This window comes from Sapajus apella, unplaced genomic scaffold (assembly GCF_009761245.1).
Source record: "Sapajus apella isolate SASKATOON/1434 unplaced genomic scaffold, GSC_monkey_1.0 scaffold142, whole genome shotgun sequence".
In the NCBI taxonomy this organism is placed as follows: domain Eukaryota; kingdom Metazoa; phylum Chordata; class Mammalia; order Primates; family Cebidae; genus Sapajus; species Sapajus apella.
Window position 1 is genome coordinate 3,018,271 of NW_022437082.1, and position 13,794 is coordinate 3,032,064.

A 13,794-nucleotide genomic window follows, 5' to 3' on the forward strand; every position below is an offset into this window, starting at 1 on the left:
ACTCTCAAATCACCCCCTTCAGCTGAGCTTTGTTAAATCAGCCTTGCCCATCTATTAACAGAACGTATTAACAGAATCTTGGGCAGATTTCAGAAGTTACTGGTGCCTTGCAGTTGTTAAAACTCAGACCAGATTGAAATGTCAATCTCAGACTCAGTTTCATTCTTCTCTACCCAATGCAGTGCAGCTTCCCTGAGCCCATGGCAGCTCTGAGATCCTCCTGGCACCCCACATTGTTTAGGAAAATGAAAGGACATTAGCTGTCTCATGGAAAAGTGGGAGGAGTGGGGAAAATATGTGAACGCTTTTGAAGGCTCTTTGAGACTTGAGTAGGTTTCTGCTCCTTGCCTCATAGGCATCTTGACAAAGGTGACTCCTGACATTTTCCTGTAGGCTCCTTTCGCTTGGGGGATCATTTTGAGGGGAGCTGGTTGGAGCTCTTTCCTGGACTTCTCTGATCATCCAACACACACTGAACCCATACTGCCTAGGTGACGTCATGCCCTCCCGTGGCCTCAAGGGCCTACTGCTGGCTGTCTCTGCTTCCACAAGCTTGGCCTCTACCCTGGACAGTTCCTCTGAACACTTGCCCTGTAATTATCTTATCCACTTGGTTGTCACACAGGCCCCCAGTCTCACTATTTCCCAAGTGAAAATTAGATCTCTACCCTATTCCCTTCCCCCACCTGTTGCCCATGGGGTCTCTAATTCCTGAATAAAATATTTGTGCAACTGAGGCAGCAGGCCCTTCTGTCTCTCCTTCCCAGCCCAGACTCCCTTTGGGCAAAGCTCATTTCTCACTATTATGCACACCAAACACCTCTCCTTTGATCTGGGGCTGCAGCAAACAGTTTAACTCTCCAGTCTTAGGAGGAGAGGTCTCCCTTGTGGAATATGGGAGTGGAGGCCAGGGAAGGGGGAGATGAAAGTATACCCCAGCCGTGTAGGAACATTTCCACTGGTGCAAGAAGCCTATATTAAAGTGGCCACAAGATGAGCTAATAGAAGATGGATGAATATTAGTCCACATTTACTGTGTTTTATGTGGAATCTTGACCATGTAGAGATGGACGGGCCTGCCTGTGCCATTCTCCTGCTCCCGCCCCTTGTTCCCCCTTGGGTCTTGGGGTTGACTTTGTAGCACTTGAGATTCTTATCTCTTCCTTCTATCCTTTTGAAGCAAATGCTGACATTCTCTACTTCCTCCGACTTTTCCCCTGGGTAAATATAAGAAAGGAATAGTCTCATTCACCTGGAAAAAAACTGAGTTCAACTTTTACAAGTAGAGAATAAACTATAAAGAACTTTGATTTGATGGTTGACTTTCGCTGACAAGACATTCCTCCTTTCCTCTCCATCTCTGCCTCTCCCTCCCTCTTTTTCTAAGCATCTAGCAGCCCCCTTATCTGCTCTGTAGGCATAGCCCTGGCTAATACCTGTGACTGGAGGAGCTCTCAGCCACCCAAGGTACACATCCTGGAGGCGAGGCCTGGGGCTCAACAGATCTTGGAATCCCCCTCTAAATTCAGGCTCCCCTTCCAGTCTATTCTTCTGAGGACCATCTCTTTCTATTTTTCCCCCCAACACCCTCTGCCCCCCCCCCCAGTGACTCCCTGTCCCAACCCCACGACTCCTCCATCCTCTGGCTACTAGTTCTTGCTTCAGTACTCAGGGTCCGGGCCTGGCTCAAAGCAGGTGCTCAGGACACAAGTATGGCCCACTGGAAGCCCTGTATCATGGGTAGGGAGCAAGGAGTAGGGCTTCAGGGAGCATCTGCAGGAATGACTTCATACAATCCTCTACAATTCTGATATTTTAAACGAATACTATGTATGACGTTTTAAATGTCTTATAAAACACGATTTAACCTGTCTTTAAAATACACCAGGTATTTATCAGGTTCCTACCTGTGAGCAAATATTATCTTCATCCAAATGTTAAGAATGGCTAAATGCCATCATGTTCCCTCCTCCAAAGCCACCCTCTTGGAAGAGACAAATTTGTCCAAAGAAGCTGCCTTGGCCTAGAACTCAAAGGATTTTGCCCCCTCCATAATTTGGAGACACAGCATGAGCGAGCTTTGCCTGCCACCCCACACCCCCACCCTGAGTCTGGCATACTGGGCCATTGCAGATTGGATGGCAATACTGGGAAACATCCAGGTGTGACTGTTTACCTTGGGTTTAGAAACATGGGCACTTGCAAAATGGCATCTCTGGTTTCTTTCTGTTCTGGAAGTGATCACCTTCTGTTCCCTCCAATGCTGACTGAGCATTTGGTGCATGCCAGGCCCCGTACCTCTTACCTAAGACTCAGGGAGGAATAGAAGCTGCATTCTGCCTTCTAGAGCTCATGAGCTGTCGGGTGGAAAGAGGAACACCCAATCATCACCACATGATGCGTTCATGAGGGGACTGAGCCACGTGTGTTGGCTTGGCAGTCCCTGGTAGTTCAGAAGGGCTGTCATGAAGGGGACATTTCCTTCTGGTGGTCCTTGAGAAACAACCTGTCTACACTGTCACCAAGTACAGCAGCACCTGCCTGTGTCCATTCACCTGAGTGAAGTCTTTGTTTTAGATAAAATTAAATCTTTCTCAGTTTAGAGTGGCCCCTGATTCTGCCATACAAGTGTGTAGTAGATAAGTTCACGTTCAGTGTCTCTACGACTTTCTGATTTTGTAGTCTTTATTTCCTTTCAGCTTTCACCTTTACAGACTTCAAAGTGCTCCAGTGGAAACATAGGTTATTTGTTATTGGAGTGTTTTGGCCTCTGACACCCCTTTGGCTCCTTGGTTGTACTCCTCAATTTTCTCTGGGTCTTCTGGCAGACTGGCTTCTCCTTCCCACATGCTTTATAGGGGTGACACATTGTTCTTGGCTCAAGACACCACCCAGAAGCAGAAGGAGCTCTCTCCTGGGCAGCCCAATTACTGGCACGGGCTCAGCAGCTTGAAAGCTCCCCAGCCAGAGAAGATCGGGCTCGTTGGGAAGTACTTGAGGACCTCAGAATGGCTGGGTGGACTGGGCCCACAGCAGCAGGGGCTGGCAGGGCTGGCATGAATGTTAAGAATAGCTCTTTTCTATTGTTGTTTTTATTAGTGCTTTCTTATTATGAAAGTAATACACTGCCATAAAAATTCAAAGAGTACAGAAGAAAATAAAGAGAAAACTGAATGCACCTTTCCATTCAGCCCATACAAACCCACTTCCTAGAGGCAGCAGCCATGATCAGTTTCACGTGAAACCGTTAAGGTAATTTTTATGAATATGCAAATGTAATAAATATAAGAATGCATTTTTTGCAAGTTGCTTTTCTTTAAAGGAAAAAGGATATCCCCATTTTTTAAAAAGTCAAACATTACAGAAAATACAAAATAAAACACAAAAAACAAATCAAGGAAAAGACAGCTTTCAAAATCCATGTGTTAGAAAATAGCAAGTGTTGACAGTCTGGGAGGTGTTTCTCAAAGTCTTTGGGCAATTTGACAGAAGTGAAATCACGCTACTTAGGCTGCCATATAAGTTTAGTTTTCTTTGATGCAAACTGCTATTTCCCTGTTTCATTCCATTTTTATGCCCCTAATTACAGATCTAAAATCATCATCTTGATTGGCCACATGCTATCCTGTTATAACTTTGGAGTGGATCTTCTGAAAGAAACTTATCTTGTAATGACTCTATCATGATGCGAAAGCTATACACATTTGGTAGAAGCCAAATTTGGAGTCCCATACAAGTATTCTGTTTTTCACTTTCAGTGCAGTATTCAATAAGTTACATGAGATATTCAACACTTTATTGTAACATAGCTTTCATGTTAAATAATTTTGCCCAACTGTAAGCTAATGTAAGTGTTCTGAGCACATTTAAGGCAGGCTGGGCAAAGCTATGATGTTTGGCAGGTTAAGTGCATTAACTGCATTTTCTACTTAGGGTATTCTGAACTTATGATGGAGTTATATCCCAATAAATCCACTCCAGATCTGAAAATGTTAAATGCTACTTACATATCCAGTAAAATGCAAACTGAAAACTGATCATTGGATTTAGTAACAGAGGGCGTTGATGACCTTGACAACAGCCATTTCTGTGGAGTGATGGGAGTGAAAGAGAAGGGAGGAAGAGGGCTCTGAGAAAGTGTAGAGAATTCTCTGAAGGATTGTTGCTATAAAGGGAAGAAGGGGAATGAATGGACAGTAGCTGGATAGGAGTATGGGGTCAAGAGAAAGGTTTTGTTTTTTTTTTAAATGGTGGGAAGACTTACAGCATGTGTGCATGCTGACCAGAATGATCTGGTCAAGAGGGAATAATTGATGGTGCAGGAGAAAGGGAGAAATGTTACCAAGATGTACCTGAGTAGGTGACAAATGGGATTTCGGGCACAAGCAGAAAACTTGGCCTTTCATCGGCTTCAGGACACACCATTCCCTTGTACCAAGATGGGAAAGAATGTATAGATGATGGTGCTGTGGGGTTAGGGGATAAAGATGTTTATATGCATCACATTTAATATAACATACATATGTACTATTTTTATATGTCAGATAATAAAAAGATTTTTAAAACGTTAGCATTGTTGAGTCCAAGGGATACCTCATCATTCATTTTGTGACGTATTTTTAGATCACCACCCGGAAGGTCGCCCTGACTTATCCTCCCACTGTTAGAGCTCATGGGTCATGAGAGTGCCCATTTTCCCACACCCCAGGTAACCCAGGGTTTTGCAGATTTGTTTTAAGTTTTACATACCTGAGGCTGCGGTGGAAACAGTTGACTTACTTTGTAGTTCCTTCACATGCTAATTGGCGACTCACAAATCTTCTTTTGTGGTTCTCTGTTCCCTTCCTTTGTTCTTTGCCCATTTTCCTACTGGGTTGCTTTAAAAGGAGTCCTTATTTTATTTTCGGAAGATTAAGCCTTTTGCTGTCATACACAGTGCAAATAACTCTTCCTCATTTGTCATTTGTCTAATGACAGTTATGGTGGGTTTTGCCATCCAGAAGTTTTTAATTTCTCCATCTTTTATGGTTTCTGGTTTTCATGACATATTTAGAAAGGCTGTCCCCACCCCAGGATTCCTTCTCGTACATTTATGGTTTTATTTTTTTTACATTAAATTTCTGAGCCATCTGGAGTTTATTTTGGTGTGGAGAGTGAGGTAGGAAATCTAGCTTGTTTTTCCAAATCACCGTTTATTCCAACACCATCTCTTGAATTATACACATTTAATTCACTGATTCAAAATGCCACCTTGATCACACACTACATTAGAAACTACCCTCTGTCCCTCCCTTTGTTAATTTGGCAGCTCTTCCTGTGTGTCTACTCAGGCATCATACTGGCATGAGGTGTGTTTCCTACATCCAGGAGGAAGGGGGAGGAGACACAGGAGATAGCGACCCTTCAGGGTAATAAGTGCTAGGGCAGAAGGAGGTGGAAGAGGCACTTAGCTGGGTCTTCATAGTTAGGGATGACTTCCTGTAAAGGCAATGACCTCTAAACTGAGACAGGAGTATAGTAGCAGTTAACCAGCTCGAGGGACCTCAGTCAGCACTAAGGTCTACAGACAGAATGGAGACCTATGTGGGGAATCAGCAGGAAGTCCAGTATGGCTTCAATATGACAGGAGCTTGGTGCATGAAGAGACTGGAGCCATGGCAGGTACCAGACTTGGATGGCAGAGAGAAGAAGGAATCTCAGATGGTGCCCCTGGTTCTAGCCTGGACCACTGGACATGGAGTCACCTTATCATCCAAGTAGAGCATAGAGGAAAATGGTTCTGGCTGCTTTGCAGAAATTAGATGGCAGTGGGCCAAGAGTGGAAGCCAAGAGACTGGGGAGGAGCTGATCGGGGACACTAGTGTGTCCCAGGATAGTGGCAGTGGAAGTGGATATGTTTGGGAGCTGCAATCAAGACTTGCTGCTGGATTGGACATGGGAGACGAGGGAAAGAAGAAAATCAGTTAAACAACTAAGCCTTGGGAGGTACCTTTCATGATGAATAAAACTGAGGGAGGAGAGGTTTGGAAGGTGCAGGATGAGGGAACAAGAGTTTTGCTTTGAACATGTTTCATCTGGATTGACTCAGACATTCATTTGGTGATTCCAAGTAACAAAAGTAGCAATAATAAACATTCATTGGGCACCACCATATAACAAACTCTATTCCAAGCACTTGATGCACGCCATCCCATGTAATCTCACAACAACCTACAAAGGTAGATGCTAGCACTATCATCTCTATTGTACAGGTAAGAAATTGAAACTCAATGGGCACTTTACCTGCAAGGTCACACAGCTATTAATTGGCACAGCTGGGATTTGCATGCATTCCAGTTCCAGAGTCTGTGCTTATAACCTTCATGCCTCCAGATAAGTGGGGTGTCAGGGAAGCCAAGAGAAGCAAGTTTTTTCCAGAAGGGGAAAGTGGAGTGATCAACTGTGGCCACGGGGTAAGTGCAGGCTGAAATGTGAACACTGGGTTTAGCAGCGTGGAGATGACTGGTGGCAAGAACAATGTGAAGGGAGTGGTAGGGTTGAAGTCCTGATCGGGCGAGTTTACGAGTGAATGGGAGGAGAAGTAGAGTCAGTGAGTCTAGACAACCCTTTTGAGGAGTTTTGCTCACTAGCAAAGTGGAGGGAGAGATGGGGCAGTAACTGGAGGTGGGAGTGTGGTCAGGTGAGATTCTTTTTTTTTTAATGTTGATGGGAAAGCTCCAAGTGAAACGGACATTTTTATGATGTAGAAGAGAAAGGGATAATTACAAAGACGGAAGAGCCTGTGAAGAGGAGAAGGAGTGGGATCCAGAAGTTTATATTGGCACCATTCTGCACAGCTGTGTGACCTCTGCCAGCACGATTCCTTGCCTTGGGGCAAGCATGAAGAAAGCGGACATTTAGCTTTGTCCATATTTGATACCATTATCATCAGGGGGAGGTAACAAAAAGACAGTAGGGTGAGAAGATTAGGATGTTCACAAGACAGCGGTTGAAGTGAAGTGATAGGCCATTGACTGTAAGCTGGATAAGGAAGGGAACAAAGAGACGAAAGGGCTAATGGGTGGAAGGAAAGTGGGGGAGCCAGCAGTGAGGGGCTTGAAAGATAGCTGTCACAGAAGTGGTTGAACAAGCTTGCTGGAAAGAGAGGAAGTTGGGGCGAGAAATGGGAAAGCCTGCATTCCCAATTCTGGAGGTAACAACAGCAGGCAGGATGCACTTGTGGGAAGAGGTGTCTGTGATGGAGCTTATGGGGTCTTTGGAGATGGCCGGGGAGCCTGAGGGTTGGGGATAGCTAAGCCACAAGCATGGATGCTCAGGTCACACACTCACTACCTCACTGCTCTTACCCTCACTCTCCCAGCCACTTTCTCACATTCAGGGCAAAGACCTGCCTGAATGTCAAGTAGGGGATGGTGTCACCAGTTGGCCTGAGCCTCAAAGGAGGGGAAGCTTTCATCCAATGGGAGATGGATCTATTCTGAGGTAGCTGGGGCGTGGGAGAAGGAAGAGCCTCCTCTGGATTAGGCTGCAGGGAGGGAGGGTGCCTGGCTTCAGTTAAGGAGGAAGTGGATATCTCCCTCCAAGAAGGGTAGCATGTGAGGTGGCGCTGTCCTAGAACTTCCTGTGATAATGGACATGTCCACTATCTGTGCTGTCCAACACAGTAGCCACTGGCCACATGGGGCTATTGAGCACTTGAAATGTGGCCGGTGTGACTGAGGAACAGAATTTCCTATTTTATTCCTTTATAATTCACTTAAATTTAAATAGCCACATGAAGCCAGTGGCACCTGTCATAAGCAGAGGATCTCTAGAGACATGAGCTGATTACAGTTTACAGAGCTGCAGCCCCCAAGGCCTGGGATGGGACAGGTGGGGGAAGAAGGAGAGGAGGAAGAGAGGGCACAATGCCAGGAAGCCTAGAGTTATTTGATCAAGTTCAAGGTCTCCAAGTACAGGTTACTTGGGCCAAGTGCAATCAACAGGAACCAAATGCATCCCCCAGCCAGGCTGGTCCAATCCTCTTTAATGAGAGCCAGCCCCTTCTCCCTATGCTGAGAAAATTAGAGTTTTCACCAAGTGAGGCTTTGGCCAGCAGTAATGTGGGCAGAAGAAGGAGGAAAGCAGCAGGTGTGATTCCAAAAGGTCAGGGACCACAGTCCACTCAGTTGGACAGAGGGTCACCCTCTGAACGCTTCTCCCCTTTAATTTCTCAAAGGCTGCTCCCTATGAGGAAATCGAGGCAGCTAAGCACCCAGGGAGGTTTCTGGAAAAGACTAATAAAGAAGCATACAACCTTGAAGAGGTGAAGCCCAGTAACCTTCCGTCCCCTGTGTGAAGAGGACTTGGATTTGCAATGGCATTGCAGGGGTCCACTGCATTTCCCCTTCCAACCAAAAGGAACAAGACTGGGCATGGTGGCTCATGCCTGTAATCCCAGCACTTTGGGAAGCCAAGGCAGATGAATGGATTGAGACCAGGAGTTCAAAAATCAAAATCAGCTTGGGCAACATGGTAAAACCCCATCTCTACAAAAAATTAGCAAGGCACAATGGTGCGTGCCTGTAGTCCCAGCTACTAGGGAGGCTGAGGTGGGAGGATTGCTTGAGCCCAGGTGATTGAGACTTCAGTGTGCCTTAATTGTGTCACTCCAGCCTGGGTGACAGACTGAGACCATGTCGAAAAAAAAAAAGAAAGAAAGAAAGAAACAAATCCGCAACTCTCGGAGCCAGACAGCCCCTCGGGTTTAGCCATGCCAGGCTTAGCAGGGCCCCAGAGTCAGAGCTCCCTCCCTCTGGGGACAGATCCAGCTGCTCAGAAGTCAGCAATCACCCGCAGTCTGCATCTTTCTGCCAGACCTCCTAACCTGGGGTTCCCGAGGGGTCTGGGGCGTGCTCACAGACCCCAACACTGATTCTGGCCTTCCCATTTCTTGAGCATGCACAGCTTCCAGGTCTTTCCTCTTCCAGGCCTACACTTGCAGTGCCTAGTGAGCATCAGTCCTGCCAGAGGGCCTAGGAGCCTGGGCTGCTTCTGGCGCAGCAGCAGGGCCTCTAGGGGGGCGGGGTTGGGTCCAGCTCAGGGGGAGGAGCTCCCAGCTGAGGCTAGACAGCCTCCATAGTCTCCAGGCTGAGGACCACGGGGGCCCTCATCATGGCCTCTTTGCCAACAGTGGCTGAACTGAGCTTGAGGGGATGAGGGGGCGCTGGGCAGGGAGCCCACTGTCTCCTCCTCATGACTTCCCTTCCTCCTTATCCCAGGAGTCTCCCTGCCGGCCAACTGTACTAAAACTCCGGAAAACCATGGCGGGGAGGTTTTCCAATTAGAACATTCTTTTTCCGATCTGTGGATGATTCTTAAAGCAGCAAAAAGCCATTCTTCAGGGCATGCAGGGATTATCGTGCACTCGTGCTCAGGAGGCCTGGCCTGGGGCTGCTTCAGCGTGAGACTGATGGCTGCGGGTTTCCTGGGCTCATTTGAAGCAGTGGGGATCCAGGCCATGCGAGTGGCAGATGTCCTCGCTTTATGACAGGGCCGCTGCTCCCAATGAGGTCACTGTTCATACAGCAAACAATCCCCAGGCGTGGATGCTGTCCCTTGGAGTAGAAGTGGGCTGCCTCCTCCCTCAGACTGGGAGCCACTACAGGCCAGGATAGGGTCTGACTGGTCTCTGGCCACGGTGGGGGTGGCAGTGCAGTGGGGCAAATAAGAATGTGTGTGTAGCCGGGTGTGGTGGCTCACACCTGTAATCCCAGTATTTTGGGAGGCCAAGGCGGGTGGATCACGTGGTCAGGAGTTCGCAACCAGCCTGACCAATGGTGAAACCCCATCTTTACTAAAAATACAAAAATTAGCTGGGCATAGTGGCATGTGCCTGTAGTCCCAGCTACTCAGGAGGCTGAGGCAGAAGAATCACTTGAACCTGGGAGGCGGAGGTTGTAGTGAGCCAATATCGCGCCACTGCACTCCAGCCTGGGCGACAGAGTGAGACTCCATCTCAAAAAAAAAAAAAAGAATGTGTGTGTGTGTGTGTGCCAGAGAGGGGGACCACAACCCCTCAGCTTGGAGTGCAGGTGGAGAACTGGGGGAGAGAGGCAGTCACTCCATATGCTGAGAGGCTGTGCAGCTCTGAGCAGGAGAGCTGGTTGCAAACACAAAGGCCTCGCCTCACAGGTTTGAGGCTTCATAGGGCCCATCCTACCTGCAGTCACACCTGGGGCCCCTGCCTCCAGGACATCCACCCGGCTTGGTGTAGTCAGAGTCACCCAGCAAGTGTAAACCAGTTGAAGAGCTTAGGAGGATGAGGTGGCAGGGTGGGCCCTGGCAAGGAGGGGATTAGGGCCCAAGCAGGACCCCAGCCCTCCCCACGCATGAACCTGAGCACCCCAGCTTCTCTCCAGCTGGGCAGGGACTGCCAGAGCAACTGCATCCCCAAGTTCTAGGTCCAGCTCTGCCTCAGACTGGCTGTGTAATCCTGGCAGTAACCTGTCCCTCTGTGGGCCTCTGTTTCCCCATTTGTACTACTGAAGGGTTGAGGCTGGTTGCCTGTCTTCAGTCCCCGCTAGCTAAAGACACTGCCTGGGTCAGCTTTGGGGCCTGACAGCTTTCAGGGCACAACCCCTCTTTCCTGTCTCTAGCCTGGAACTCTTTGTTTTCTGTATTTTTTGTAGAGATGGGGGTCTCGCCATATTGCCCAGGCTGGTCGTGAACTCTCGAGCTCAAGTGGTCCTCCCTCCTTGGCCTTCCAAAATGCTGGGATTACAGGCATGAGACACCATGCCCAGCTCCTGGCTTGGGAACTCGGGCTAGATTACCTTGCCTGAGTTCTGTTCCCAGCCCTGGAGATAGAATGGGGCCTCCCCTGGAGCGGAGAAGTGCTGTTGGCCAGTTCTTTCCCTGGCAGCCACCTGTCCTGCCACCATCTTATTGCTTTGATGCAGCCTCCCAGAGAAGGTGCCTCTACTGCCTGCTCGTGAGCTATGGCTTCCCCAACACAGCTCATCACCTGCCACTCCGTGCCTCAACCTTTCAGCCTCTTGCCTGCCCAGACAGCCCAGCCTGGGCCTACCCTCAAGCCCCCACCTCTCACTTAGAGCCTTGCTGAGGGCCTACTTGTTGGTGGGAAGAGACTGTCCTGTCCCCTGGAGGTGGCACTGTCAGAGCCAGGGGGTGGGAGGTAGTCTGTCTTGGAGCTGGAGCAGGGGCTAAGGTACAAGAGGAGATGTGAAAAGGAAAAGATAGGCCAAGCTCAGGCCAGGCAGGGACAGAGCCCAGTCTGTAGGCAGCCAGCAGCCAGCACAGCCTTGGCCTAGAACTTGAGGGAGGTCTAAGGAAAGGTTCATGAAGGAGATAATGTTACAGCTGAGAGTGAGTGGAGGCCATCTGGTGTCCCTAGGGAGGAAATGTTGTTCTAAACAAAGGGAGCATCTTGTGCAGGGTCCTGGTGGTGTTGGAGCACTTGGTCTATGTGGATACATGTCATTTGGGCGTGTCTGGGGTTGACAAGGCTGAAGAAGCCAGCAGGCACCTGGAGCCTGGCTGAGGTGACTGGAGGTGCCTGGCAGGGGTGTAGGTGGAAGGCTGTTGGGGCAGTGGACAGGTGGGCAGGGCAGGGCAGGGCAGTCACCGTTCGAGTCAAACCCGTTTGCAGGCAAGATCAGCTGCAGGGCCTGGCAGCCTGGCAGGGAGGGAGGGGCTCAGGGAAGGCTGGTCTCTTTGGCTGGAGCAGTCGTGACAAATCTGGCCTGGACAAGGACTGAGTCACCTGGGACTTGGGAAGAGCTTGAGGCCCTGGGGCGGCCCAGCCTAAGGCAGTCCTCACTGGTTGGCTGTGCCCTTGGAAGGCACGTTTGCTCATGATCTCCAGCTGGGACCCAATCCCCCTTTTCCTTCTTCCTTTCCATACATCTCACCCATCACGACGTCTTCTACCTTCTACCACTTCAAGTTAGGGGCTCTTGAAGAAGACTGGGGCCCAGATAAAGAGTATGACACGGCCTAAGTCAAACAGTGAGCATGTTTAGGAGGTAAGATGCCAAGCCAAATCCATGGCCACCAGTAGCCTCAGTGGGGGAGGGGAGGCGTTAGTTGCTGGCCACCAGACAGGGGCATACAATATTGGAAGCAGAAAAATGCTTGTCGGCAAGAGACAGAAATGAACAGAAGTGACTTTACATACAACCAAGCACACGAAGGGTCACCTTCTCCCTATCTGATGAACCCCAAGAAGAAAAGGATGAGGACAGTTTCCACAGTGTTACTCACCCCTCCATCACTTCCTTCTGCAAATTCTTCAGATGTCCTGTGCTGGTCTATGTGACCCAGTGATGAATCAGAAGGGGCCCTGCCCTCCCAGAGCTCAAGCTCTAGAACAATAAAGGGTGACAGCCGCTATGCTGGATTGATGTCATCTGATGCAACTAGAGGGGTGCACAGAAGGAAGTGATCAGCTTGACTGGGTGGCAGGCAGGGGAGGCTTTCCGGACACTGGGTGGAGGCTTGAAGAATGACTAAGAGCTCACTAGCCCAAGAGGGACGAAGAGCATTCTAGGGAGTCCCGGGAGCAGGAGCAAACACCCCAAGGTGAAGGCCATGTGATGTATTCAGAAGACGATGGGAAAAGGCCAGTGTGGCTGTTAGGTAGCGAACAAAGGGAAGAGTGGCTGGACTTGCAGTGATAGGTCATCTTGAGGAGTCTGGCTTTTACCCTGAGAGCAATGGGAAGCCTTCGAGGAGCTGCAAGCAGCACAGCACGTGATCATATTGACACATGTGAACTATTAACCTGACCTCTGTGCAGAGACTGAGGGGAAGGAAGGCAAGGGCAGAGGCAGGGGACGCCAGCAAGGAGGCTGGTCTTCCGGGCCAGGTCTGGACGAGGGTGGTGGCAGCAGACACAGGGAGAAGTGGGTGATCTGGAGGCCCATGGGAAAATCACACTGGCAGGCCTTGATGAAGGAGAAGCCGCTGGTTCATTCATTTGAGCTCCTGGCCAGCTCCATGCCATTTCTGGGGCTAGATTGTCTCCCTACCTGGGAGGCCGTGGGGTGACGTGTTTCTCGTCCATGCTCTCTCCGTCCTAGCCCAGCTCAGGGCCTTGCACACAATAAGAACTGCCTGAGCACCAACGCTCGACTCAGGTACATCGAACCGCATTGGCTCTGGGGGTCTGGACGTATCTCGTTGCCCAGTCTGGGAGGTACCCCATTGGCTGTGTCTTGTGAGCCAGGGTCCCTCACACGATGGCCTTCCACGGTGAGCGGCTCCCTCATTCTCCTTTCCTGCCTCCAGTACTTCCTGGATGATCTCAGCCGCCAGCCCCCCGCCCCCCTCCCCGCCCCTGTCTGGGATCTCCATCTGTAAAATGGATCTAGGAATAGTAGTTCTCGATTGAATTAACCCGACAGCATCTGTGGAAGTCGTTGGCCCTGTGCCAGGGCCAGATCGCGCAACTAGGAGCGGGGGCCCTTGACGTGGCGGAGGCTTCCTGGTCTGGGGGCCACCGGCTCGGAGGAATTTGCCTGGGAGTCTTCCATCACCGCAGAGACTTCTGGAGCTCGCCCCGTGCTCGGCGAGGGCAGCACCAGACTTGATTTCTCCAGCAGCCCCGCGGGGCGGGGCCAAGAAGGGGCGGGCGGGCGGAGGAGCGGAGGACGCTGGCGGGAGAATGTTCGGAATGTGCCAGGCGCCTCTACCTACCCCAGGAGGGGCAGAGGAAGGGGCCGGCCGAGGGGAGGGGCGAGGGGCGAGGCTCCGGGCGGCCAGGGAAAACCTGTTTGTTCTCCTGCGGGCGGA